Genomic DNA, 27,757 nt, shown 5'->3' with positions numbered 1-27,757 from the left:
GCACGCTTTTTTTGGTAAAAATTCACTTTTTTGAATAAAAAAAAAAAGACAAAAGTAAAGTTAGCCCAATTTTTTTTATATTGTGAAAGATAATGTTACGCCCCCTATAAATTGATACCCAACATGTTACGCTTCAAAATTGCGAGCTCTCGTGGAATGGCGTCAAACTTTTACCCTCAAAAATCTCCATAGGCGACGTTTAAAAAATTCTACAGGTTGCATGTTTTGCGTTACAGAGGAAGTCTAGGGCTAGAATTTTTGCTCTCGCTCGAACGATTGCGGTAATACCTCACTAGTGTGGTTTGACCACCGTTTTCATATGCGGGCGCTACTCATGTGTGAGTTCACTTCTGCGCGCGAGCTCGTCAGGACGGGGGTTTTTTAATTTTTTACGATTTATTTTTCATGATTTTATTTATTTTTACACTGTTTTTAAAAAAAAAATTGTGTCACTTTTTTCCTATTACAAGGAATGTAAACATCCCTTGTAATAGAAAAAAGCATGACAGGACCGCTTAAATATGAGATCTGGGGTCAAAAAGACCACAGATCTCATAATTACACTAAAATGCAATAAAAAAAAGAAAAGAAAAAGTAATTTAAAAAAATGACATTGAAAAAAATGTGCCTTTAAAAACGTATGGGCGGAAGTGACGTTTTGACATCGCTTCCGCCCAGCAGAGTCATGGAGACGAGTAGGCGCCATCTTAGCCTCACTCGTCTCCAGGCACAGTAGGGAGACAGACGCGATCGCCTCCGCCTCTACCGACGGCTCCGGCAAGTGGTGGAGGGCACCGGATCATGGCAGGAGGGGGGCCCCTCTCCCGCCACCGATAAAAGCGATCTCATGGCGAATCCGCCGCAGAGACCACTTTTATCTGAAAGCCGACCGCCGCACGAAAACGGGGATACCGGGGTTATGGCAGCCAGCTGCTGCCATAACAACGATATCTGCCGCCAAACTTTGGACGTACATCGTCGTGCGGCTGTTGGCAAGTGGTTAATTGTAAGTTTTTCAATTAACATGGACCCAGCTTTAGGCTGGGTTTACACCTATGCATTTTTAGTGCTTTTTGCATTTTGCAGATTTGCACTACAGTCCATTTACCATGTTTTCCTATGGAGCACGTTCTGTATGGCAAATCTGCAAAAAGCACAAGAAAATGCATAGGTGCGAATCCAGCCTTAGTGAGCTTCTGAGGGTTTAAGGACCGCTTCATGTAATCTGTCCATTTGCCCTCCAACCAGCAGAGCAGTGACATGCTAGCTCCCTGTGAAAACTAGACAAGCCTCTTTTTGCTGAATGTATATGTCTGTGTTTAATACAGCTTGGAAGTTTGCACAGCTATTAGAGCCCTTGCACACTGGGGCGGTTTGCAGGCGCTATTGCGCTAATAATAGCGCCTGCAAACCGACCTGAAAGTGCCGCTGCTGTGTATCCAGTGTTAAAGCCCCGAGGGCTTTCACACTGGAGCGGTGCGCTGGCAGGACGGTAAAAAAAAGTCCTGCCAGCAGCATCTTCGGAGCGGTGAAGGAGCGGAGTGTATACCGCTCCTGCCCATTGAAATCAATGGGATGACGCGGCTATACCGCCGGCAAAGCGCCTCTGCAAAGGCGCTTTGCGGTGGTATTTAACCCTTTCTCGGCCGCTAGCGGGGGGTAAAACCGCCCCGCTAGCGGCCGAATACCGACAGTAAAACGCCGCTAATAATAATGGCGTTTTACCGCCGACGCCGCCCCCGCCCCAGTGTGCAAGGGCTCTTAAGGTTTTTTTTTTGATCCTGCTTTTTAGGTCTGCCCGGGTCCCCTCTATGAGATATATTCAGCTACCCATCCACCTGTAATTATTTACACCCATGAAATGAATCACAGAATTAAAATTGAGGAGGTACATGCATATTGTGTATCTATCTATATCTATCTCCTTTTAGTTTTGTCTCTAATTATGTCTAGGGCTGCAACTAACAATTATTTTCATAATCGATCGATTATTTTTTCGATTAATCGGATAAAATCATAAAAAAAGTAATATGACATTTTTCCATTTATTTAAAAGTAATAATCAAAAAATCTGAGTGTTACAATCAAACTGCAGAATAAAACACCAATGATGGGGTATTATTCCTCCATGCAACACACATGGGGCAGGGAGATTCACCCGCAAAGAAAGTATGGTGAATGTCAGATTCTCTGCTTTATTCATACAAGTATGTGTATATATAAAGAGAATAATAATAGACATATAAAATGAAGCGCTAAAACAGTAATATGAAGGTGAACAAAGCTCATATATATGTGAAATATAGGCACACCAAAAAATTACTAAAGGTGATAACCCATCAAACATTGACACAACAATAAGTTCAATGGGATGTTTGCTGAAAACAAGTCTCCCATAAAAAACTAAAGCAGATGTCTTAACACATAAAAAATAAATAAAATCAAATTCTAAATTAAATTACAAAATGTGGATGATATGAGTGTCAAAACACAAAAAGGGAAGATGCATACAAAATAAATGTGCAAATAAAGTCCCAATAACAGGGGGTGCAAAGGATTCGAAACTAATCAGTCCATATACAATGTGAGATAAGATCCAATGTGAATAAAATCCAAAGGGAATGTGATACAGGTGAGTCCAACATCCAGAGTAATTCACACCCAAGTGAGATATGAGGCTCCTTACCAGCTAGAGATGACCACCATAACAGTCTCACCAGGCATTTGGGAAATTATCAGGTCACCCACAAACCTATGCCGACATCCACAGTTGAAATCGTGGTACTCAAAAGACAAAAGCAAAATATGCTCCCATAGTATAAAAATGCAAAACAAGTAGTTTATTGAGCTATTAAGGTCGCACTTACAGAAATCTCCATCCGTTAAAAGCATGTAACAAAAAGTAAGGATTGCGGCGTCTCCACGAACTTCCTTCCGCTTACTGTGTGTAAGTAGCTTTAAAGTATAGCCTAACAATAAGCCCTAACAGTAAACTTATCCCTTTTTGCTCCCAGTATTTTGTTATATCTGTTTGAAAAATGCAAAGAAAAACCCTGATGATCTTGGAAATTTAAAGTCCAGCTCACACTTCCTGTGTTATCCCAGGAAATCTATTTAGGAAGGCTAGGAGGGCTAAATAGATTTCCTGGGATAACACAGAAAGTGTGAGCTGGACTTTAAATTTCCAAGATCATCAGGGTTTTTATTTTTATTTTTTTTTGCATTTTTCAAACAGATATAACAAAATACTGTGAACAAAAAGGGATAAGTTTACTGTTAGGGTTTATTGTTAGACTATACTTTAAAGCTACTTACACACAGTAAGTGGAAGGAAGTTCGTGAAGACGCCTCGATCCTTACTTTTTGTTGCATGCTTTTAACGGATGGAGATTTCTGTAAGTGCGACCTTAATAGCTCAATAAACTACCATATTTATCGGTGTATAACACGCACTTTTTTCCCCTTAAAATCAGGGAAAAATCGTGGGTGCGTGTTATACGCCAATCCCCGCTAATTGTGATCTATTAGCGGCGATCGCCGCTGACATTCACATAGCGTGTCTTTTTAAATATGGCGCCGCGGAGTTTGGAGGGACTCGGCGGCGCTCGTTCACAGTGACTGCTCGGAGCCGAGATACACATAGTCGAGTGTATTCGGCTCTTTCCGGCGCCGCTCACAGTCACGCCCAGTCCCGCCATTGGACCTGTGTTATGTCCATCATAGGGTGGGACTGGGTGGGACTGTGAGCGGCGCTGGAAAGCGCCGAATACACTCGACTATGTGTATCTCGGCGGCGTTCGTTCAGCTCCGCCGAGTCCCTCCAAACTCTGCGGCGCCATATTTAAAACTACATGCAGCTATGTGCATGTCGGCGGCGGCAGCAAGCATGGACACTGGGGGCAAGGCTGCACAGACCACTGGGGGCAAGGCTGCACAGACCACTGGGGGCAAGGCTGCACAGACCACTGGGGGCAAGGCTGCACAGACCACTGGGGGCAAGGCTGCACAGACCACTGGGGGCAAGGCTGCACTGGGGAAAAGCTGCACTGACAAGGCTGCACTGGGGCAAAGCTGCACTGACAAGACTGCACTGACAAGGCTGCACTGACACTGAAAAGGCTGCACTGACACTAACAAGGCTGCAGATGCACACTGATGAGGCTGCATTGATGGGCTTTTTAATGTAAGTTTTTTTTTCCTTAAACTTCCCTCCTAAAAGTTTTTTCCTTAAAATTCTCTCCTAAACTTGGGGTGCGTGTTATACGCCGATAAATACGGTACTTGTTTTGCATTTTTACACTATGGGAGCATATTTTGCTTTTGTCTTTTGAGTACCACGATTTCAACTGTGGATGTCGGCATAGGTTTGTGGGTGACCTGATAATTTCCCAAATGCCTGGTGAGACCACTGTTATGGTGGTCATCTCTAGCTGGTAAGGAGCCTCATATCTCACTTGGGTGTGAATTACTCTGGATGTTGGACTCACCTGTATCACATTCCCTTTGGATTTTAATCACATTGGATCTTATCTCACATTGTATATGGACTGATTAGTTTGGAATCCTTTGCACTACCTGTTATTGGGACTTTATTTGTACATTTATTTTGTATGCATCTTCCCTTTTTGTGTTTTGACACTCATATCATCCACATTTTGTAATTTAATTTAGAATTTGATTTTATTTATTTTTTATGTGTTAAGACATCTGCTTTAGTTTTTTATGGGAGACTTGTTTTCAGCAAACATCCCATCGAACTTATTGTGTCAATGTTTGATGGGTTATCACCTTTAGTTATTTTTTGGTGTGCCTATATTTCACATATATATGAGCTTTGTTCACCTTCATATTACTGTTTTAGCGCTTCATTTTATATGTCTATTATTATTCTCTTTATATATACACATACTTGTATGAATAAAGCAGGGATTCTGACATTCACCATACTTTCTTTGTGGGTGAATCTCCCTGCCCCATGTGTGTTGCATGGAGGAATAATACCCCATCATTGGTGTTTTATTCTGCAGTTTGATTGTAACACTCAGTTTTTTTGATTATTACTTTTAAATAAATGGAAAAATGTCATATTACTTTTTTTATGATTTTATCCGATTAATCGAAAAAATAATCGATCGATTATGAAAATAATTGTTAGTTGCAGCCCTATACATAATTAGAGACAAAGCTAAAAGGAGATAGATATAGATAGATACACAATATGCATGTACCTCCTCAATTTTAATTCTGTGTTTCATTTCACGGGTGTAAATAATTACAGGTGGATGGGTAGCTGAATATATCTCATAGAGGGGACCCGGGCAGACCTAAAAAGCAGAATAAAAAAAAAAACCTTAATAGCTGTGCAAACTTCCAAGCTGTATTAAACACGGACATATACATTCAGCAAAAAGAGGCTTATCTAGTTTTCACAGGGAGCTAGCATGTCACTGCTCTGCTGGTTGGAGGGCAAATGGACAGATTACATCAAGCGGTCCTTAAACCCTCAGAAGCTCACTAAGGCTGGATTCGCACCTATGCATTTTCTTGTGCTTTTTGCAGATTTGCAATACAGAACGTGCTCCATAGGAAAACATGGTCAATGGACTGTAGTGCAAATCTGCAAAATGCAAAAAGCACTAAAAATGCATAGGTGTAAACCCAGCCTAAAGCTGGGTCCATGTTAATGGAAAAACTTACAATTAACCACTTGCCGACCGCCGCACGACGATGTACGTCCAAAGTTTGGTGGCAGATATCGTCGTTATGGCAGCAGCTAGCTGCCATAACCCCCGTATCCCAGTTTTCGTGCGGCGGTCGGCTTTCAGATAAAAGTGGTCTCTGCGGCGGATTCGCCGTGAGATCGCTTTTATCGGTGGCGGGAGAGGGGCCCCCTCTCCTGCCATGGTCCGGTGCCCTCCGCCGCTTACCGGAGCCGTCGGTAGAGGCGGAGGCGATCGCGTCTGTCTCCCTACTGTGCCTGGACACGAGTGAGGCTAAGATGGCGCCTACTCGTCTCCATGACTCTGCTGGGCGGAAGCGATGTCAAAACGTCACTTCCGCCCATATGTTTTTAAAGGCACATTTTTTTCAATGTCATTTTTTTAAATTACTTTTTCTTTTCTTTTTTTTATTGCATTTTAGTGTAAATATGAGATCTGGGGTCTTTTTGACCCCAGATCTCATATTTAAGAGGTCCTGTCATGCTTTTTTCTATTACAAGGGATGTTTACATCCCTTGTAATAGGAAAAAAGTGACACAATTTTTTTTTTTTAAAAACAGTGTAAAAATAAATAAAATCATGAAAAATAAATCGTAAAAAATTAAAAAAACCCCGTCCTGACGAGCTCGCGCGCAGAAGTGAACTCACACATGAGTAGCGCCCCGCATATGAAAACGGTGGTCAAACCACACTAGTGAGGTATTACCGCAATCGTTCGAGTGAGAGCAAAAATTCTAGCCCTAGACTTCCTCTGTAACGCAAAACATGCAACCTGTAGAATTTTTTAAACGTCGCCTATGGAGATTTTGAGGGTAAAAGTTTGACGCCATTCCACGAGAGGGCGCAATTTTAAAGCGTAACATGTTGGGTATCAATTCATAGGGGGCGTAACATTATCTTTCACAATATAAAAAAAAATGGGCTAACTTTACTTTTGTCTTTTTTTTTTATTCAAAAAAGTGAATTTTTACCAAAAAAAGCGTGCTTGTAAGACCGCTTGCGCAAATACGGTGTGAAAAAAAGTATTGCAATGACCGCCATTTTATTCTCTAGGGTGTTAGAAAAAAAAAAAATATAATGTTTGGGGGTTCCAAGTAATTTTCTAGCAAAAAAACCTGTTTTAAACATGTAAACACTTAAATTCCAAAACAAGGCTGGTCCTTAAGTGTTTAACACATGCATAATGGCACATATATGTAAAATTTGTAAGTGTTGTGTACTGGATCCAGGAAATGTTGAAAATAAAAAGAAATAGGAGTAGAATATGTCAGTTATAATTATATTAATGTAAAATGATTTGTGATTTTACAACACTACAGAATATGTCAGAGAAGGTGAATGACACCTGTAAGGGAATTTGAATTAATTTGCATAATAACTGTCACATCTGCTATCCAATAATATTGCAGAGATTTTGATGATTTGCATAATAACTGCCACCAAGTGGCCTGAGCTAGTTGCCGTGGCAACGCATGTTCAGTGATGATGTCATAGTGAGTCCTACCTGATAAACAGCTGCTCACAGATGCCACTCTGACACTTCTAACTAGACGCTTGTAGAGTACAGACGTGTTTTCAGTTGCTCCATTTCAGAGTTGGTTAATTATTCATTCTGTTATATAGAGCATTATATAATATATTAGAGGAAGGTCATTGTTCTAGGAGGTAAAGAGCAGTTTGTTTATACTTATATTTTAAAAATAAATAAATAAAAATGGTGAGACAGATCCGTAAGAGGAAGGAGCCTTTTGCTCCAATCTCCCAAAAGCAACTTAGGGAATTTAAGGAGGAGGAAGAAGAAGTCAGCAGAGTTGAGAACGTCTGCTGTTCAACATCTAAAAATTCAGATATGAGCACCAGAAAGAGGCGCAGAGAGGAAGTATCTGATAGCACTAGAGAGGAAGGACGGGACTCTGTGGAGGGGAATGGTGCAACCCCAAGGAAGCAGAGAAAATATGACAGCGCTGCAGAGACAGGACAGAGCGCTGTACAGCAGAGAGGAAAGAAGAGGAAATATAATGAAGAGCCTGAATGTGAGAGTCCTGTGGTAAAGAAGAGGACAGTACAGAGCTCTTCAGAGGAGGATGATGATACTACAAGGAAGCAGAGCAAATATGACAGCGCTGCAGAGACAGGACAGAGCTCTGCACAGCAGAGAGGAAAGAAGAGGAAATATACTGAAGAGCCTGAATGTGAGAGTCCTGTGGTAAAGAAGAGGACAGTACAGAGCTCTGAGACAGTACAGCCATCTGCAGAACAGAGAGGCAAGAAAAGGAAATCTACTGAAGAGCCTAGATGTGAGAGTCCTGTGGTAAAGAAGAGGACAGCACAGAGCTCTGAGACAGTACAGCAATCTGTAGAACAGAGAGGCAAGAAGAGGAAATCTACCGAAGAGCCTGAATGTGACAGTCCTATGACGAAGAAAGGAAGAACAGACAAAGCAGGAGTTAGCAGGACAACATTGATTCACAGCACAGAAAGTAAACAACGTGAAACTGCCTCCCTGGGTCTGGAGAACTTCATCTTCCATGCGGTAGTTGGAAGTGGAGGCTTTGGGAATGTGGTGCTGGCGACACACCGTGACAGCGGAATACTGGTGGCTGTGAAAATGGTCCACAAGAGGAAGCTACTTGATGATAACCCAGACAGGGTGCTAAATGAGCGCATAGCCATTGAGATAGCTGGGGGTAGTATTTTCTGTGCCGGTGTTTATGCCACATTCCAGACGGAGACATACATATTCTTTGTTATGGACTATTTGAGAGGAGGAGATCTGAGCGATAGAGTGGAGGCCATGCGGCCAATTGTGCACATGGACCTCCCCACGCTCAGACTCCTGGCAGCGGAGCTCGTGTGTGGTCTGCAGTACCTGCATTCCAGAGGCATCGTTCACAGGGACATAAAGAGTCAGAACGTTCTTGTAGATAGCACCGGTCATGTAAAAATTGCGGACTTTGGCTTGGCAGCAACCAAGGTGTATGGATGCAACATGGTGTCAGAATACTTTGGATATGTGTGTAATGCGGCTCCAGAAATGCTTTTCGACCTCCCATATGATGGAGCCGTGGATTATTTTGCATTGGGGATCTTACTATTTCAACTTGCCTTTTATTATCATCCCTTTAAGGACCATGGCCATGATCCACATGAGCTTAAGTATGCTGCACCACGCAACATACCCGACGCTGACCCCGACCTCAAGGACTTTCTGGAAAAGCTCATGTGTAAAGATCCAACAATGCGCAATGAATTCATTGCCAATATACAAGATCACCGATTTTTCAATGGCATAAACTGGAAGGAACTAGAAGCCGGAGAGGCATGCCCTCCTTTTTTCATACAACGTAAGGGCTTCAGAGAGTTGACAAGAGAGACAAACAAACCGGAAGAACTGATGGACAACGAGGATGTTTGGGGTTACCCTTTAGACCCCATTACTGCTGAGGAACAGAAGCTGTTTAATGACTTTTCATTTGTCAGTGACAGATGGAAAGCCATTCAGAAGCTGAAATAAAGCCAAACACACCAGGTTTTTGGGATCTGGGTAGAGGAGAGTGGGTTGTGCTAGGAGGGGGATTTGGGTGCAGATAAGGGGTTGTGCTAGGAGGAGGGATAGGGTGGGCTGTGCTAGGAGATGGGATTTGGGAGGGTTTGTGCTTGGGAGGCGATTTGGGAAGGTTTGCGCTGGGAGGGGGGACCTAGCGCCCTTCCCAAACCATGCGTCAGAAGGGGAAATATGGATAGAGGTAGGTGGGTTGTTCTAGGAGGGGGGTTTGAGAGCAGGTTAGGCAGATTTTGCTGGGGGGGGGGGGGGGGGTGCTAGGAGGGTGATGGGGGGGGGGGTGCTAGGAGGAGGGATTTAGGAGGGTTTGTGCTAGGAGGGTAATTTTAGGGGGGAGTGAAAGGAGGAGTCATAGGGCTGTGCTAGGAGATAGGATTAAGGAGGGTTTGTGCTAGGGAGGTGATTTGGGAAGGTTTGTGCTAAGAGGGGGGCCTAGCACTCTTTCCAAACCATCTGCTAGAAGGGGAATTAGGGTAGAGGTGGGTGAGTTGTGCTAGGAGGGTAATTTTAGGGGGGAGTGAAAGGAGGAGTCATAGGGCTGTGCTAGGAGATAGGATTAAGGAGGGTTTGTGCTAGGGAGGCGATTTGGGAAGGTTTGTGCTAGGAGGGGGGCCTAGCACTCTTTCCAAACCATCTGCTAGAAGAGGAATTAGGGTAGAGGTGGGTGGATTGTGCTAGGAGGGTTATTTGGGGGGGGGGGGGGGGGGTTGTGCAAGGAAGAGGGTTTAGGGGGTTGTTCTGGGAGGAAGGATTGGGGGGTTGTGCTAGGAGGGTTAATTTGGGAGGGGTTTTAGGAGGAGGGATAGGGAGGGTTGTGCTAGGATATGGAATTTTGCAGGGTTTGTGCTAGGAAGGTGATTTGGAAGGGTTTGTGCTAGGGCGGGGGACCTAGCGCTCTTTCCAGATCTACAACCATGTGTTGTTAGAAGGAGGAATTTTGGTAGAGGTGGGTGGCTTGTGCTAGGAGGGGCTGAAGATGTATGCACAGATGGACAGAGCATGCGATTCCTTCATCCTCAAATCGGGACGACCGAGATTTTTTGACTGAAGGCAAGATGAACTCCCAATTGCAGATAAGTTCGGCTACATGCCCAGGTAAAAACAGGACTAACATTTATTTACTTACACACACTGGACAACATACAAGGACTGGCATACACTGACCTACACTAACAGAGGACGTCCAGATGTACATAAACTGACTGGTCCATGCTTTAGAGAGATGTACACAGACAGACAACCAAATTAGGAGAGAGTAGATCGCACACACAGATTATAGGATGAGGCCTACTACAAACATACATCCAACATTATAAAAAAGATGACTAGCATCAGGTAGGGTAGCTTAGTGTAGTTAGTGTAGGTCCTGCCCTAGAAGAGTCTACCTTGACGTGGTGGGCAGGCTTGGAATCTTGGTCAAAAGTGTGTCAGCGAATGAGAGTGAGGATCACTAGATCTTCATTTCTGGCCAATTGATTTTACCAAAGGACTCTTGGTTTAATCAGAGTATATATAGTTGGAAAAGGAAACAATGTGTATAAGTCCATAATTATACTTTCATAAACACACAATAAAAATTTGGTATATTTACATTTGAATTGCTTCCTCTTTTATTTAACCACTTAAGGACCATCCTCGTTTTGGATTTTAGGTGTTTACATGTTTAAAACAGGTTTTTCTGCTAGAAAATTACTTAGAACCCCCAAACATTATATATGTTTTTTCTTCTAACACCCTAGAGAATAAAATGGCGGTCATTGCAATACTTTTTTTTGCACCGTATTTGCGCAGCGGTCTTAAAAGCGCACTTTTTTTGGAAAAAATTAACTTTTTTGAATAAAAAATTAAGACAACAGTAAAGTTAGCCCAATTTTTTTTTTATATTGTGAAAGATAATGTTACGCCAAGTAAATTGATACCCAACATGTCACGCTTAAAAATTGCACCCGCTCGTGGAATGGCGTCAAACTTTTACCCTCAAAAATCTCCATAGGCGACGTTTAAAAAATTCTACAGGTTGCATATTTTGCGGTACAGAGGAGGTCTAGTGCTAGAATTATTGCTCTCGCTCTACCCGTCGCTGCGATACCTCACATGTGTGGTTTGACCACCGTTTTCATATGCGGGCGCTACTCACGTATACGTTCGCTTCTGCGCGAGAGCTCGTCGGGACAGGGGGGTTTTAAAAATTTTTTTATTATTATTTATTTTACAATATTTTATTTATTTTTACACTGTTTTTAAAAAAAAATGGTGTCACTTTTATTCCTATTACAAGGAATGTAAACATCCCTTGTAATACAAAAAAGCATGACAGGACCTCTTAAATATGAGATCTGGGGTCAAAAAGACCTCAGATCTCATATTTACACTAAAATGCAATAATAAAAAAAAAAAAGTCATTTAGAAAAATTACATTTGAAAAAATGTGCCTTTAAGAGGCGTGGACGGAAGTGACGTTTTGACATCACTTCCGCTCAGCAGTGACCATCTTGGCCTCACTCGTCTCCAGACAAATCACGGAGGAGGACGCGATCGCCTCCGCCACTACCGACGGCTCCGGTAAGCGGCGGAGGGCACCGGATCGCGGCAGGAGGGGGGCCCCGCTCCCGCCACCGATAAAAGTGATCATGCGGCGAATCCGCCGCAGGGACCACTTTTATCGGAAAGCCGGCCGCTGCACGAAAACGGGGATACCGGGGTTATGGCAGCTAGCTGCTGCCATAACAACAATATCCCCGTTCAAAGTTTGGACGTACATCGTCGTGCGGCGGTCTTGAAGTGGTTAATCCTTTCATGACCGGGGGTCATTACCACTTGGATGCACAGGTCACATTTGCAAGGCTGGAAGGGGCTCTATGGCTACTTCTTCCACTTCTGGTGTGTTTCGGGATGTGTAATAGGTGTTTATTTATTAACATGTGTCCTGACCATGTATATAGGTATGTACTGACAAGCCCCTTATGTGACAGTAGTGACAAGATCCTCTCAATGGAGACATCAGGGGTCTTTTGGCTTCACCCCAAGAACAGGATATATGATTAAATCCTGTAATGAAAAATTCCCCTTAACTAGGAAAAGATATCAAGTTCTCAAAGAATTTTATATTGATTTTTAATTAATTTTATATTCCTACACATTCCCCTCACAAAATATATAGGAAATTCTTTCCTGTTATCCAGTGCTAGAGGATCTGCTCTATTCAGAAGAAGTGTTTTTCTGCCCTCACAATCTATACTTTAGTATTAAGCCTTTCTCTAGTCTCCAATACAATTGTAAAATTCTCAATTTTAAAATCTCTTGCTTCATAAAGTGACTATAAAAGTTTTACATTTTTTAAAATTAAAATAATAAACATGTTCTACTTATCTGCTCTGTGTAATGGTTTTGCACAGAGCAGCCCTGATCCTCCTCTTCGCAGGTCCCCGGTCGGTGCTCCTGGCTCCTCCCCTTGCCTGCTATGGGGAACTTGTGTGTGCTCGATCCAGAGCCTCACTGCCTTTGTCTATTGTGTAAAAAAATTCTGCTTTTGGTGACTATTAAATGACACAGTGAAAAGAATTGTGACTCTCAGAGAAAGCAACACTCTAAAATGTGTCAACACCCAAAGAAATGTCACTATAGCTGGTTTGGTCTCTTTTAAATTGTTACATCGATGTGAAAAACTTAATTGACAATGACACAAGGACTGGGCCCTGCCCCTGGGCTATGTCACAGCTTTTGACTGACAGCAGCTGGAGCCAATGGGTCCCAATGCTCTAAGCCAAGCCTTTGAGAGCGGGGAGAGGGGAGAAGAGCTGCTGCAGATGTGCATAGCACTGGATCGAAATCGTGCTCAGTTGAGTATTAAAGGGTGGGGTGGGGGGGGTGGGGTGGGCACTATTAAAAGGTTTTTACCTTAATGCACTATCATTTAAAAAACTCCAATAGTACAATGGTAACCAATAAAATTTTGCTTCTCAGGTTAACAACTCAGGTTATCTACTTTTCTCTATATCCTGTACAGTATGTCCTCGGTCTCTTTGTCATTCAACTTATACCAGAGAGGAGTCAAGCATTTGAAAAAAATGCCCAACTGCTCCTAAATTTCCGTTTACCAGCAACAGTGTACATGAGGCCTTAAAGTAATTGTGAAGTTTTTTTTTATTTTATTTAATAACAAACATCTCTATACTTACCTATTCTGTGCAATGGAATTGCACAAAGCGCTGGTGAACCTCCTCTCTTTTTGGGTCCCTGTTGGCACGCCTGGCCCTTCCTCTCTGTCCAGTGGCCCCATAGGAAGCAGCTTCCCATGGGGGCACTCGTGCATGCTCACACCCGAGCCCCGCTGCTGCGTCCATTGACACAGACAGTAGGACGCGGCCCTGCCCCCCGCTCCCTCGTCGCTGGTATGGATTGACAGCACTGGAAGCCAGGGGCACAGCAAAGCCAGCGAGACCCGGAATTGAGGGGAGAAGAACAGCAGGCATGCATGGCGCTGGATCGAATGAGGGCTCAGGTAAGTAAAAGGAGAGGGGGGGGTGAGGGGGGATGCTGAAACCTAAAAATGTTTTACCTTAATGCAAGAAATGTATTAAGGTAAAAAATGTTTAGGCTTTACAACCACTTTAAGGTTTTTCACCTTAAAAGGAGAAGTCCAGCCTGAGCTTTTTAGGCTGGGCTTCTCCTCTGGGTCACAGGAGTGCAATTTGTTTTGCACTCCTGTGACCCGTTTTCAGCGGAGAGCGGTCTGCAGTCCGCTCTCTGCTGACGTCACTGCCATCAGTCGAGGCAGCGCATCATCCCGTCTTCCAAGTCTTGATCCACCAGCTGCCTTGATTGATGGCAGTCTCAGCGAGCTGCTGAGACAGCCGCTCCCCGCCCCTCCATAGCTCAGCGTTCCAATGAACGTGGAGAAGTAGAGCAGAAGCGATGCTGACCGACAGTCAGCATCGCTCTGTTCGGGGAGCACGGCCCCGGGTTGAAAGCATTGATTTTAATGGTAAGCAGTTTTCGTGAGCTCCGCTGACACCCGCCCGCCATCCGATCCGACAATATCTGCTCAAAACAAACATATGGCAATATGTTCGCCAGACTGTCCGTTTTCATCGATCTCCTCTTAGAGAACAGCGGGGCTCTGATAGGTCCGTCCCTGCACAGGGAACAGAGATGGACCTGTCATCCACCTGCTGAGCAGAGATCAACGGAGCGATCTTCTGCTGAGCTAGCACATCCTACCACACTACCCACTTTGGGCCAATATTCACTGATTTTGCAGCTGTTGTGGAGAAGGCAACTATATGTGGATAGCTATACTTATTTACTATTCCATTACATTTACAAATATAGTTCTATTTCCCGTGAGAGATTGCTCATCCTTAAACCTTCCATACACAATAAAACCCTCACATTGGCCAACATGTATCTTCCCGACTAAAGTTAAGTGAAATCTTTACCATTGATCCACCTGAAATTGGGGGATTTTTGCAGAAGGTAACCCTATAATTAGCAAAAACAGATACTTTTTAACAACACTTGGGATTTATTGCACTTCTCCAACAGAACTATGAAGGGGGTTAAGAGAACTCTTAGAATTCAGAGTGGTAGACACGTACATCGTGCACCTCTATGATACAGAATATAATTTCTATTCCAAATCTATTGGACAGGTGTCTTCCTAGCTTACCACCCTCTTCTGTCTTGGCAACCCTAATAAACCATTGGCAAAATAATATGGTTAAACCATGCCCATACCTATCTCTCGTTGGTTTATTCCATATTCAGGGAAACTATTTAACTCCTGGAGGCTAACAACTTAATTGTTGTCAGCCTTAAGGCTAGGATCACACTTATGCGAAGTGGATGCGGTGGTCACTGCATCTAATTTGCATGACAGGAGATTGTAACTGGCTCTCAATGAACTGGCCCTCAATGGAGAGCTCTCAAACGGCCGCAGAGCACATTGTACAGGGGTCCTTTGTGTCTTTGACTCCATTTCAGGCCCAGATTAAGGCAAAAATTTGGGCCCGATTTGTCCTTGAGGCTGGGTTCACAGCAGGGGTCTGGTGCATCCCTGTCAACGTTTCAGGTCCGAAATTTTGCCTGAATTGGGACTTAAAACTGAGCCAAAGACGCACAGCACCCTTCTGCTGTGCCCTATGCGGCTGCCCGGAAGCTGTGTGAACTGGCTCCATTGAGAATCTCCTGTCATGCGAATTGGATGTGGGGAAACCTGCATTCAATTTGCATAAGTGTGAACCCGGCCTGAAACAGAGGACAGGGAAGCAACAGACCCCATGCTGTGAGCCACATCTGTATTATGTGTGAACCCAGCCACATTGTTGTGAATGCAATAATAAATAGAGTTGCTTGATGGCTCTGGTTCTCAGATAATGTAGCCAGTCCCAATATCCACAATGACCAGGACAAGCTTGTCCATAAATATGGAGGTTACAGTATATCTACTGCCTTTATTCTGGACAACATAGAGAAAGGGCTTAATCCTGAGTCTTTTTTTTTTTTTTTGGCCATCTGCGCTGAATTTAAGAAATTTCCTTTTACTTCATGTTCATTACACACAATAGGAATAGTACATTTCTCCAAAGTGAGGAAAACCCCCTCTTAGTTGTCAGCGGAACACATTTCCCTATTGGAAGATTTTCCTTTGATTCCTTTTATTATGACAGCACAAAATGTTGGACTTTCCAGCACTTGGCCTGTTTGCTTAGCTCTTGCCCAAGTAAGACCCCTTTCACACTGAGGCGCTTTGCAGGCGCTATATCGCTAAAAATAGCGCCTGTAAAGTGCCCTGAAGCAGCCGCTCCATTCACTCCAGTGTGAAAGCCCGAGGGCTTCCACACTGGAGCGCTGCGCTGGCAGGGTGTCAGAAAAAGTCCTGCCAGCGGCTTCTTTGCAGCGCATTAGGAGCGGTGAACTCACCGCTCCTAAAGTGCCCCTGCCCACTGAAATCAATGGGCAGCACCGCTGAACCGCCAGCAAAGTGCTGCTGTAGCGGCGCTTTGAACCCTTTTTCGGCCACTAGCTGGGGTTAAAAGCGCCCGCTAGCAGCCGAAAAGTGCCGTAAAAACTAGGGTAAAGCACTGTTATAAAATAGCGCCGCTTTACCACCAATGCACGGGCACTTTCAGTGTGAAAGCAGCCTTACTGTATCTTTGTACCATGTTATTGTGCCGTATAAAAAGTAAAAATAAACTTTCAATATAGCCTTTTGTAAAAGCAAAATGTTGGACTTTCCCTCACTTTTGGCCCCAGTGACAAGAGCTTTAGAACAAACAGAGAGTTAATGTTGCTAATAAAGGCACAAACAGCAGTAAAAATCTGACAGGGGTTGTAACCCCTCATCAATCTATCCAAAAGATAAAAAACATTTTTGACTTCGGGTACACCTATACAGTACAGTAACAATCACTTTAAGCACCTTCAATTCTAAAACAAAAATGCAAGAGCACATAAACAGGACCCTTCGCATAACTAACTCAACCGCAACTAGATCAGTTAAACACTCCATTTTATGGGATCAAATTTCACTCTGCAGTCAAATCTGATTCCTCAGTACCCATATGTAGTGTGTATTATTATCAAGGCCTAAGAGATCTCACCATTTAGAATTATGAGACTGTAAATCCATTGATTTAATTTTCTTCTGTATGTTTTGAAAGCTGTCAAACTCTTAGACCCCTTTCACACTGGGGCGCTTTGCAAAAATAGTCCCTGCAAAGTGCCCTGAAAGAGCTGCTGCTGTCTCTCCAATGTGAATGCCTTGAGGGCTTTCACACTGGAGCGGTGCGCTGGCAGAATGCTGAAAAAAGTCCTGCTGGCAGCATCTTTGGAGCGGTGAAGGAGCTGTGTGTATACCGCTCCTGCCCATTGAAATTAATGGGGCAGCACGGCTATACCGCCGGCATAGCAGCAGTGCTTTGCAGTGGTTTTAACCCTTTCTCGGCCGCTAGCAGGTGTATTTTTAGCGGCACTTTACCGCCGACGCACCCACCGCCCCAGTGTGAAAGGGGCCTTATTGAATAAATAGAAAACGTCTAACTTAAAATATAAGACTTAAAGGCTAAGTTAACCATTTTTTTTCTAAAATCCAGCTCCCCTATGTACAATATACCAGTAATGTACCTCTGTCACACAAAAATACAAGTTTTTTTTTATTTTGAAAACAAGGCCTACCTCATCCATGGCTGTATTTCGCAGATTACTTCAGAAACTCCCTGGTATAAAGAAAAAGACAGACAAGCCAGTAAGGCCCCTTTCACACGAGGCGGGCTCCGTTTCTACGGAGCCCGCCTCGGTCCGCCGGCTCAGCGGGAGATCTGTCCGTTGATCTCCGCTGAGCCGGCGGATGACAGGTCCCTCTCTGCTCACTGAGCGGGGAGGGGCTTGTCAGGCGCCGCTGCCGCCTATGGAGGGATCGGACGAAAACGGACAGCGTGCCCGTTTGTCAGATCTCACCCGATCCGATCCGCCAGCGACGGATCTGGACGTAGAGCCATACGTCTGCTTTTAGCGGATCGGACGGGGTCGGATGTCAGCGGACATGTCTCCGCTGACATCCGACGCTCCATAGGCTAACATGGAGCGCCCGTTCAGGTCCGCCGTCAAAACTGACAGGCGGACCTGAACGGTCCGATCGTGTGAAAGGGGCCTAAGACACAGGAAGGAGTTTACCATCTGACCTCATTAGCACACCTTCACCCATCAACTAAGCTTTCACAGCACCCCCGGCAGTCCTCCATGTGTGCATTTGCCTGACTTCCCCAACGTTCCATCAGACGGGCTTCAGGGTGCATGCTAAATTCCCTGGGGATGCATGCAGCCCACGGGATACCCCTGATGTAGTGCAAGAGCCCGCCTGATTGGATACAGAGTGATTGGATTGATGGTGTGTTCTCCTATTATATAGTTTTGGTAAATCTAAAGGAGATTGTACAATCAGATCGTATAGTGTATAGCAGGGGTCTCCAAACTTTTTACTTCAAGGGCCACATTCTATATTTTACACATATTCGCAAGCCGGAAAAATAATTTATAAATAAATGCACAGTAGAAAAGAACAGAATTTGACTTAATGCTGACAGCGGGGCTGGACAATGCTTCTGTATCCTTTGCTAGCACCTAAACACTGGAGCATCATGCAGCGGTGCTAAACTTCCAGTGTGCATGAGGCTTTACATCTGTATCCCCATCAGTCTCCTCATACATCAGTCTCAACATATATCTGTGTCCCCATCAGTCTTTCCATACATCTGTCTCCCCATATACCTGTGTCCCCATCAGGCTCCCCCATACATCTGTGTCCCCATCAGGCTCCCCCATACATCTGTGTCCCCATCAGCCTCCCCATACATCTGTGTCCCCATCAGCCTCCCCATACATCTGTGTCCCCACCACTCATCAGGGTATCCCCACAAACTGGTGTCCCCGTTAGAATCCCCCACATTTGTGTGTCCCAATCACTCATCAGAGTCCCTTTGCACATTTGTGTCCCATCACAGGCCACCCCCGCTTGCATATTTGTGTCCCCATCAGAGCCATCACCCCCCCCACACATATTTGGGTCCCCTTCAGAGCTATCCCCACACACACATTTTTGTGCCACCATCAGCCCCCCCCCCCCCCCCTCATGTTTGTGTACCCATCAGAGCCATCATATTTGTGTGTCCCCATCAGCCCCCCATATGTTTGTGTCCCAATCAGAGCCATCGGCTCCCCCATATGTTTATGTCCCCATCAAAGCCATCAGCCCCCCAATATGGTTATGTCCCCAACAGAACCATCAGCCCCCCATATGTTTGTCCCCATCAGAGCCATCAGCCCCCCATATATTTGTGTCACCATCAGAGCAATCAGCCCCCCATAAGTTTGTGTCCCCATCAGAGCTATAACCCCCTCCATATGTTTGTGTCCCCATCAGAGCCATCAGCCCCCTCCCCAAATTTGTGTCCCCATCAAAGCCATCAGCCCCCCATGTTTGTGTCCCCATCAGCCCCCCAGATGTTTGTGTCCCCATTAGAGCCATTCAACCCATCCCTCACACATTTGTAAGCATCTCACATCAGCACCCCCTGCATGTGTACTTTACCAGCACTTCTCAGACATTACACTGGCTGAACAGACGTACTGCACCTCCTGTCTCCCGCCCCGCTGGTATTACACACTGGTTACTGTTTTTTGTTTTTTTTAAAAGCCAGTGGCGTGAAACAAACCTCAAAAACTTCCACTCGGTGCCAAAAAAAAGTGCACACAGAGTGAAACACAAAAACGTGCAACGGGTGTTCAGAGTCCTCCGCTAGGGAAAGACCTTACCCTGATCCCCCAGGGCGTTAGGCTCCAGACAGGGACTGAGGTACTTATACAATGGGTCCATCTGGCTGAAACCAGGCGGACCCCAGTTTACTTGAAGGTCTGCCGAAACAGACCATCCCAAGTACAGGTGGGGCTCCCCCAAAGGGAGACCCCCAAAGGAGAGGGCGAACCAAGCCAAAAGGCCTATGTCCACCCCTTCCCAAGGCTTTCAGAGTAGGCCCGAGGACCCACACCCTACTCACCAGTGACAAAACGTGTACACATATCAAACAAAAAAATACAAAAAAGTGACAAACAGGGGATTAAATAAAAAGTGGGGGGATAGAAAGGTGGGAGAGTGAAAAGCAACCATTGTGTAATACAATGGCCGGCCCTCCGGCCAGGATTAAAAATTTCCCCTGGTCCCAGCCAAAAGGCTCGGCCCAAGAGGCAGGTGTGAAAAACGTGTGTAGTGGTGAAGTGACCATGGTGCCATAAAATCAAGTGCCTAAACACAGAGACTGTACGGCACCCCTGAACTGCCACTTCAGGGGCACATTCACCACTGGCTTTTCAAAGCAACCCTGGCCCGCAGCCCAGACCACAGCAGCCCCCACCCCAGGCAGGAAGGCATTGAGTTCTGGAAGCTTGGTGAGAGCCCTTGCCATCAGGCTTCACAGTCGTTCCGTCTCTCCTACCTAATTACATTTGGGAAATACTGGCTGCACACTGGTTACTGGTTAACAGCGAGGCAGGAGGCGGGAGAAGGGAGGTGGCAACAGGTCTACACTAAAGCACTTCATTGGCTGTCCATGGTCCCAGCAGCCAACATAGTGAGTAAGGATGAGCTCAGACGTGTTTGCATGCTGCACATGCCGAGCCCGCTAGGAAGTCAGCACTACGCTGCGCTAATCACAGGCAGTGAGACATTTCCCAATGTGCGGCTACAGGGATTGGGAAATGTCTCACGGACTCTGATTAGCGCTGTGCAGTGCTGACTTCCTAGCGGGCTCGGCACATGCAGCATGCGAACACGCCGGAGCTCATCCTTATTAGTGAGATGACGGGAGGGATTGCGGGACCTGTGTTGAATATTGCTGGGGGTGAATATGCAGCGCTAGTTCCATAACTGACAAGAGGACCGAGGACTCCAGCTGCGGGCCAGAAGAAATGGCCTGGTGGGCCGGATGTGGCCCGCAGGCCATACTTTGGAGACCCCTGGTGTATGGCCACATTTATACACCTAAATTTACCAATTGTGCGTTCAGTGTCATTAATTGTTAATGGCACACCAAACACAAAAGCAAATACGCATTTTGCCACATGAAAAAACAAGTGATAAATGCAGTAAAAGATGTGCAAAAATGTCCCCTGAGCTATTTTGTCATGTGTAGCACAGCCCATTGAAATCAACGAGCTGCCCTACATGTTTCACTGGAGAAACAAGCAAAAAAACTTGCACTCCCACTAATCTAGGTGTGAATGGGGCCTGAAAGTGAAATTGGTGCGTTTACACAAGAGCAATGAGTCTCCATTCACATCTGTGCATTTCCAAACGCATGGAAAACTGCACAGAAAATGCACGTTTCACCATGCGTTTCAGAAATGCTGCAAATGTGCATCATGCTTGTGTTATCATTAGATGTTAAAGGCTCCCCAAGTGCAGCAAATGCACCAAAAACTGCAGTAACACACCACGACCTGCTCCAAAAAAAGTTCTGGAGCTTCTCTGGGCGATTGTCATGCTTAAGGCAGCCCATTGAAGTGAATGAGCTGCCCTATGCGTGACGAGTGAAAACACTCCAAAGTACCCAAAACAAACACATGCCGGAATGTGAGTTTTTGCTACGCGAAGATGTGAACAGGGCCTGACAACCAATTGTCTCCGTCCACTCCCTCCTATGTACTTGTATAAAGATGGACAAACACCGTGCAACCTGATTGTACAATCTCTGTACAATTTCCTTTAGATTTACCAAAATGATGGAATAGAGGACACACTTGAACAATCCATTAAATTTGTATCCAGGACAGACAGGCCTTTGTACTACATAGCTGATGGGAGATCTAAAGGCAATTGTACAATCAGCTTGTATAGGGAGTAGGTGGAAGGTAGTATTGTAATGAAGGAGTGTGGTCCAGAGTGGTGAACACACCCTATCATGCCCTCTTCTGTGATGCAACAAAGAAGTGAAGGCTTCTGGGAGATGACCTATAGGAAGTGAATGCTGATACAAGCTACAGGAAGTGATGGAATCTGAAATTCTGCTCAAAAAGGTGAACTTGTCTTTTAACTACTAAACATAATAAACATTTTAGGTAGCCATACCATACTCGCTTTGAATTTCACCCGATTCCTGCTGAATTGGCCAAAATTGGAGCTGTGGATCTGTTGGTCCCCCTGTGGATCTGATGGTACCCCTTTGCTTAAAGTGGAGTTCCATCCAAAAGGGGAAGCTCTGCTTAATTGCCTCTCCCCCCCTCCCCTGGTTTTTACAGGTACCTGCACCCACTTCCAGATGACTTTGCTGCAGAAAACTCATCCTGAAGTTTGTCCCCCTTCTCCTTCCCCTGACGCCAGGCCATTCACAAAGCACAGCGCGTCCAAGTGGTGGTCCCTTGGGCCTTGCATACATCACAAATTAGGTGGTGGCAGGGAATGGAGTACTGGCCACATGGTGATGGAAACAGGCTAAGAGTGTGACCTCTAACTTTTAGGTCAACAGTTGTAGCACTAGAAGTGATACAAGGTCAGTGATGAGGCACCGGATTGGCTAGGGGTGAGCTTCTGTGACTCCAAAAACTCTGAGATGGAAGGTTGGCAGGGAACTCTAATACAGTAGATTTTAGAGTGTAATGAGGTGATGGGGAGGCTGATGGCTTCACTTCCAGCCTCTGCTTCCCACTCCTGGCTCTGCTACTGCCATTTATTACTGCTGGAGGTAGAGAAGGCCAAGATCCTCCTAAACCCCATAGACAAAGGAAAGGGAGGTAGAAGAGCAGGATACAGCTACAGTGGCTGGAGAGGGAGAAGTGTTAGTCAGCTGCTCTATCACCTTAGCCAACTGGGCCCTCCTTAGAGCTGGGTGGTAGATTTTCATGCAGGAGAACCCAGCTTGTTAACCCTTCTGCCCCTTTTAAAGTGCTAAGCACAGATGTTTCAGATGACCATAATTTTGTCAGAAGGCAAGGTATTAAAGAATGCAAGGTGGCAGAGGCTCTGTGACCAGTTGCTGTGGAAATCCCTCCTTGATCTACCGCTGCCCATCACGCTAATGGTCTATGGCTATGCCATCAGCCTGTGTCAACCACTTCATCATTAAAGGATAAGTTCACCTTTGGGAACATGTTCCACCCGTTTCTAAGGTGGAACATGTAACATGTTCTCAATGCTGCAGCTGATGCCCACTACCCCCCCTTGTGGCAGCAGTATGGGGAGAATTTTCCTGTACTACCTGTCACCCACATGGCCGCGTCATTCAGTCACACAGCTCTGTCGGCTTGTAGTTCTCAATGAACTACCACAGCGCTGTGGAGCACCATGGTAGTCCATCGATTTCTTCCTGTCAGTGTATCTGCCTGTCCATATGGGATGTACAGCACAGAGATATAATGACAGATCTGAAGGAGACCTGCATGATACCAGCCTTCTGATCACTGATGCACTGCTTTACAGACTTCAAAAAAAAAACAAAATGCACATTTTTTTACCTGCAAAAAATGTGCATTTATTATTTATTTCTAAAAAGGTGAACTTATCCTTTAACCATACCAGATACCTTCCCGCCCAGGCCAATTTTCAGCTTTCAGCGCTGTCGCAATTTGAATGACAATTGCGCGGTCATGCTACACTGTACTCAAACTATTTTTTTATCATTTTGTTCCCACAAATAGAGCTTTCTTTTGGTGGTATTTGATTACCTCTGCATTTTTTATTTTTTGCGCAACAAATAAAAAAGATCAGAAATTTTGAAAAAAAAAAAGTTTTTCTTCGTTTATTTTATTTTTTTGTAAATAAGTGCGTTTTCTTCTTCAATGATGGGCACTGATATGGCTGCACTGACGGGCACTAATATGGCTGCACTGACGGGCACTGATATGGCTGCACTGACGGGCACTGATACAGCGGCACTGATGGGTACCGATGAGGTGGCACTGATGGGGTTGCACTGATGATGGGCACTGATAGGCGGCACTGATGGGTGGCACTAATGGGCACTCAAAGGTGGCAATGATGGGCACTCATAGGCGGCACTGATGGGTACTTACGGGTGGCACTGATAGGTGGCACGGATGGGCTCTGACAGGTGGCACCGATGGACACTGATTGGTGGCACTGATGAACCTAAGGGTGGCATTGCTGGGCATCAGTGCAATATAATGGTGCCAATCACTGCCCATTTGTGGGCACTGATTGGCACAGATTGGGCACTGCCTGGGCACATGTAGATGGCCATGGGGTACATACCTGGCCATCCACATGTTGCCCCCTTCCCTGGTGGTCCTAGTGGCGATCCCTGGCGGTCCAGTGTGGTCATCTGAGGGGGGGCTGCGCTGATAAACAATCAGCACAGACCCCCCGTCAGGAGAGCTGCTGATCGGCTCTTCCTATTGACATCGTGATCAGCCGTGATTGGACACGGCTAATCACGTGGTAAAGAGCCTCCGCCGAAGGTTCTTTACCAAGATCGGTGGAGCGGTGTGTCAGACTGACACACCGCTCCACCGATCGCCGCCATGCGCGCCCCCGTCATATGACGCCCAGTCAGGATAACAGAATCACCGCCGCCCGGCCGTCAATCTGCTATAGGCCGGGCGGGAAGTGGTTAACTAACTCTTCCTACTAACTGGGCTCACACTCACAGGAAGTGCCAGGAGGTGGCACCTCCCTTTATACGTGTCTGTGGTCCCCCTTTTCAAACACGGTCTGCGGAGGGCTGACTGCAGACACTGACCCAACCTACTCTGGCTGGTCGCTGGTCCTCCTCCTATTCCTTCTTCAAAGGGAAACTAAGTAGGGGTTGGGCATGAGTCAGCGCTGTGTCTTAGCCTAGGCCAACAAGGTCCAGGCCTAGGTTGGCACTTTGCTGGGGGAGGCAAAAAAGTCACCCTCCAACACACGATAAAAAAATCTCCCCCCCCCCCCCCGTGTCCAACTGCAAAATAGTCTAGATTTTTTGTAGCCGCTACACTATATGGAGCCAGTTTCATCATTGCATGGGGCAGACTATGCGGAGGGGGGGCAGGGACTGGCCTGGCCGGTGACATGCCATAAAGCGACTGGTGACTGTCCAGACTGGCAGCACTCAGAGTCTGTACAACTGCCGGAGACGGAGCCTAATGCTCTGCCTACCTTCCTCCGCAGCATCCTTCTGGCCCGGGCTCTGTCGACTGGATGGGAGAGAAGACAAGAGGAACTCCCAGCCCGCCCACCCAGCAAGCAAGCACTGGTGCACCGTGCATCCTCCTAAATAATGTAAGTGTGCTAGGTCCAGTGCACATTTTACTGCCACTTGTCAAGCATGTGTGGCATGTAGACAAGGAGAAGTTTGAACAAGGTAGTTGTTGGCTCCTGTCTCTGAACACCTCCTGTCAGTCATACCTGTGTAGCTAGCACAGAGCTGAGGAGGATTTTAAGAGCACCTTCAATGGCTCCAATCCATGCTGCATAGGTCTGTCCCCAGCAAACACATGCAATGTCCCTGGTGGTGCAAACCTGCTGCTTGTCAGACTTGGACAAAAGCTGCAACTACCCTGTTTCCCTGAAAATAAGACCTAGCGTGATTGTCGGTGATGGCTGCAATATAAGCCCTACTCCCCAAATAAGCCCTAGTTAAAGTCCTTGTAGGTCTTTTCAGGGTAGGGCTTATTTTCGGGGAAACAGGGTAGGGCTTATTTGAGGGGTAGAGCTTACATTGCAGCCATCACCGACAATCACGCTAGGTCTTATTTTCGGGGAAACAGGGTAAATGCCACATGGGTCTGCTAGGTAACAGGCAGGGACAGAAGCTATCTCTTTGATGATAGAAAGCACCATGTCTCTTAATTCTGTGCTCAACAAGAGCAGTTGCATTTAGTTTACAACTGCTTTCTATCTTATGATAACTAGGATCAATCAAATATAAAGTGCTTAATATGCATTACATTAAAGGCTAACTAAAGGTACATTTTTTTTTTTTTTAAACAAACCTATTATACTTACCACCTATGTGCAGTTGTTTTTGCACAGAGTGGCCCCGATCCTCCTTTTCTGGGGTCTCTCAGCAGCACTCCTGGCTCCTCCTCTTCTCTCCCTCTGGGCACTCTTGCGAGCGCACTCCTGTGTTCTGCTGCTGCGTCCATTGACACAGACAGCAGGATTCGGCCCCGCCCCCCATCTTTGGATTTGATTGACAGCAGCGGGAGCCAATGGCTGCGCTGCTATCAATCTATCCAATCAGGACATGAGACACTGGCTAGAGCTGGTGTGCTCGTCCCCGGCACGAGAAAGATAAGGTTCAGGCAAGTAAAACTGGGGCTCTGGGGGGCTGCTGCATGACAGGAAGTTTTTCACCTTAATGCATAGAATGCATTAGGGTGAAAAACCTTGAGGGTTTACTACCCCTTTAATATTCAGATACTGCAATAAAGTGTTCCACACTACAAATTTATTAAACAGTCCGCATTCAGTGAAAATTTGTATGCTCCAAAGTGCTCCGTGCTATAATCAATACATAATTTATATACAATAATAAGCTGTGATATGAAAGTGCTCAGTGCCTCTGTATGCATTATTCCAGTGCCCCAGGTGTCACACACTGCACTCCCCTCCTATGTGTCCTCACTCACCGGAACAATAAAATATCTACACCTTGTGAAAGATAGGAGATCGGGTCAGCCTCATATTTACTTCTCTAATCCATGTACATGTTGAAAGAGTAAAGATCGGACATGGGCGCCGATAGTGTAAATCCATTTTATCAGATTAAAAATACATTACAAGTAGCTGCTACTCACATATAAAACTCCTCGTACCCGAGCTACCAGCGCTTACTACACTATGGATTTACACTATGGATGCCCGGTCTTTACTCTTTCATGTACATGGTGGGACTGCGCCATTGCGCGGACAAAATCGGACACCAGGTGTCACTTTTTTGGGGACCAGTGACACTAATACAGTGATCAGTGCTAAAAATATGCACTGCCACTGTACTTTTTTTATTATTTATTTCAGGTACTTATATAGCACCATCCAGGTGGAGCCTAAAAAGGAAGGGGTGTGGTTTACAGATAGGGTGGGTCCTAAACATGAAGGGGCATGGCCTTGACAGAAAGGGGTGGGTCATATTTAAATTAGGGGGTGCACAAGTTTAGTCAGGCCTAGGGCAGCACAAAATCTAAATACATCACTGGCATGAGTGCATTACAACAATGAAAGGAATGAACTCCTGCGCTGCCTAGTTGGTGAATGTGTATTGATAAAGGAAAGCGTAGCAATACAGAAGATAAAAATAAAAGAAATCAATATAAATTACAAGGATTTGGCTCTTTTCATACAATCGGACCGATTGGGTCCACCTGTCCGTTTCTCAGGCGGACCCGATCGGGCCACCCATTGTCCTCTATAAGGAGGCGGATGTCAGCGGACTTGTGTCTGCTGACACCCACCTGGCATCTGATCTGACAAAATCCGCTGAAAACAGATGCCCCATAGAGTACAGCGAGCTCTGTCCTTGCCCGCTTTGCATAGCAGAGCAGACATGGATCTGTCATCCGCCTGTTCAGCGGAGGGATATCTCGCTGAGTAGGCAGATTCCGCTCAGACGGATCTGCCCCGTGTGAAAGGGGCCTAAATGAATGATGCTGCTGCAGTCACAAATGTGTTCCCACAATGTACAGACTAAATAATATAAAGTGTTCTGCTCTGCAAATCAAAAGTACTGCTAACAACTACCACAAATAACTAAAAACATAAACATGTCCAAAATTCATATCTTCAATTCATCAATAAAATATAGGATAATTACCACCGCTCTAGGTGATCGGGTTCAAGCTTCCCGTCCTCCGCTGTGTGGATGATTGTGAGAGCCCCAGGTGCCGGCAATTGCTATTCCAATGGTATGTGTGTGATGGAAAAATCTGGACAGCCGCACTCCGGATTAGAAAAGTGAAAAATAAAATCCTCTTTATTGAAAAAGTAATA

General features: G+C 45.5%; 1 protein-coding gene across 1 annotated transcript in view; it reads right to left on the bottom strand.

Annotated features, from left to right (window-relative positions):
* The window catches only part of LOC141134442 (UPF0235 protein C15orf40 homolog), a 243,228-nt gene that overhangs the window by 118,340 nt on the left and 97,131 nt on the right, over positions 1-27,757 (bottom strand). The window contains exon 3 of the mRNA XM_073623984.1: positions 17,458-17,498. The gene's annotated coding sequence lies outside the window, so the exon portion shown is untranslated. The remainder of the gene's footprint in view (positions 1-17,457; positions 17,499-27,757) is intronic.

The sequence above is a fragment of the Aquarana catesbeiana genome, linkage group LG03, assembly GCF_042186555.1.
Source record: "Aquarana catesbeiana isolate 2022-GZ linkage group LG03, ASM4218655v1, whole genome shotgun sequence".
Taxonomy (NCBI): Eukaryota; Metazoa; Chordata; class Amphibia; order Anura; family Ranidae; genus Aquarana; species Aquarana catesbeiana.
The sequence above is the reverse complement of the archived record's forward strand: the minus strand, read 5'-3'. Positions and strand labels throughout refer to the sequence as shown.